A 2,776-nucleotide genomic window follows, 5' to 3' on the forward strand; every position below is an offset into this window, starting at 1 on the left:
TCAACAAGTTAAACGTTGTATTTTTGATAAAGATTCTGTCCTCGCATAATATCTGTTCTGACCTCGATGCGTTGTGATTTAGAATATTTTCTTTTGTTTGTTAAATCTGTTTGCTCTTGATGTTCTTTTTCTTTTTCTTTTTTCTTTCTTTTTTCCACTGGTTTCTTGTTTGTTTGTTTTTTTTTATAAAAAAAAATCCAAAATCGTGTAATATTTCTTTAACTTTGTCAATGTTATCACATATAAATTGTATCGCACATATTTTATCCTATTTATTTTGTGTTTTTCTTATCTACTTATCACTGACCAAGCGGGTTAGAGCGTTGCTACTTACGGCAGAGGTCGACGTGATGGCAATTCGATCTCTGCCGCCGGTGAGTTGGACCAAGGGCATGGTTCATCAAAATCCCACGGTATAAAGTCCTCTGTAAGGGCCACCGTCCTAGCCTCCTGATAGGGGGAGCTTGCGACATTAAACCGAATCAACCATCGAATTAATTTGTCCTTTTTTGTGTCAATGAAGTGTTCCAAACTGTGCTTATTAGGTGCCCCAGAGGTTGGGTCTTATGTTGGAGAGAGAACTTTAGTCGAGCAGGAACGGGCTCATACCGGGACCGTCTTCGGGTAAATGGGGTCATCTGTTGCGTACTATAAAACCGAGATTTCAGTATTTATTTTCCTTAACAAATACCAAGAGATGTACGCACGCACGCACACGGACACACACACACACACACACACACACACACACACACACACACACACACACACACACACACACACACACGACTCATGGCGCAGTGGTAGAGTTCACGGCCGCCACTACGGAGCTCCGGGTTCAAATCCCGCCCAGGGCTGGAATAATTTCAGTATCGCAGTATCGCTGCGCTGCGAGTCGTAACTCCAACTCATGTGGGCGGGGAGTTGGGTGTGTGTGTGCGTGCAAGGTCACAGAATTACCCATAGATCGGTCATATGAGCTCTGAGTTCTCTTCCGGGAGGGAAATAGCTGTTGATTACGAGTTCAACACGTGATCCAAGACCATGGTGAATCACACATACATACACACACTCACACACACACGCACACACAAACACATACACACACATGCAAACATGCAAACCTGAACACAATAACACCTTTCTAGATGAAGCATGTGTAACAGGACAAAAAAATATGTGATGTACATGGAATACGTCGGTCCAATTTCCGCGACAAATAGGATTTCAATGTCTGAGCGAAACAAGTCAAATGAAATCGATAAACAGGAAGTCAGACGACATGTCATGTTTATCAATTATCTTTGCCATGAAAGCTCTCTCTCAATCTAATTGATGATAAGCAAGTTCATGGAAAAAGAGTTAATTTGCAAGGAGGGGAAATACTTAAATTTTTCAAAGATAGGGTAACCGAACATAAGAGTGGAGAAGACTGCAAGAGACCATATGGCCTACACTAGGCAATTCTTGTTTATTGAGAATGTGAATGTAATAAACAAGAAATTAATTAGCTATGACATAACAGCCTTATTTACTAACGTATCTATTAATAATGCACTAGAAGCGCTTAAAAAGGTGACTAATGGTATAGATGATAACACCCTCCCAGTACCAAAATCTGATTACCTCAAATTAATTTCAATGTGTGTTAAATATGGATATTTTGTTTTTAACAACGCTGAGTTTAAACAAACAAAAGGCCTCGCAATGGGAAACCCACTTTCGGTTATTCTTGCTTGTTTGTTTATGGAGGTGTTGGAAAATGATAAATATATTAACATCATGGGTAGAGGTACCACTTGGCTGAGATACGTGGATGATATACTCGTAATAACACCAAAAGACACCAACATTGAAAACAAAATGAGAAGGCTTAACGCAGTTCATGAAGACATCCAGTTCACAGTTGAAAAAGAGAAAGACTGCAAACTCCCCTTTTTAGATACACTAATACACAGAGGCTCTAATCATCTTAGGTTTTCAGTGTACAGAAAGCCTACTAATAAAGACGACTTTGTTCACTTTTTCTCAGCCCACAGTAAACGAACTAAAACTGGTGTCTTTATAGGCTTCTTTCTTCGAGCCTACCGTATATGCAGCAGTGAACTCCTTGAAGACGAGTTGTCTTTTATCAAAAAAAATTTAAAGAATTAAAATATCCAGGCGGCCTGATAACCAAAACAGAAGGCAAAGCTAGAAAAATCCACGATAAATCGAACGCCCAAACCAGCGGACCAAACGACCAAGCGTCCGGATCAAATAACCATACAGTAACAAAAAACCTAGTCACACCGCATTTCATTACTGTACCTAATTCTGATAGAACCGAAATTATTGATAGATATTTACTGAAAGGTGGCATAAACATCGCCAAGGTATCATGCAATAAAATAGGTAAAATGTTTAAAAACCACACTAATGACAACAACGACCTCAGTGTGATCTACCGCATTCCATGTAGTGGCTGCCCCTCGGTTTACATCGGTGAATCAGGTCGAGGAATCGAGAAGAGGATAAACGAACATAGGAATGATTTAAAAGCACACAGAACGTCCAACTCCCTGGTCCGCCACCTCGAAATATGCAACAACCTTCCCGAATGGAGTAAAGTTGAAATTTTACACAAAGGATTACAAAAGAAGATGAGAAAGACAGTTGAAGCTGCACATATAAATGTCCAAGAAAATATTAACGACAGAGAAGGATTTATATGCCTATCTAAAGCAGCCAGTCTCTTAATAATTAATGCGCTAGAAAAAACCTGACACTCGAAGCT

The sequence above is a fragment of the Oratosquilla oratoria genome, chromosome 17, assembly GCF_046742065.1.
Source record: "Oratosquilla oratoria isolate Oo_2021 chromosome 17, ASM4674206v1, whole genome shotgun sequence".
Lineage (NCBI taxonomy): Eukaryota > Metazoa > Arthropoda > Malacostraca > Stomatopoda > Squillidae > Oratosquilla > Oratosquilla oratoria.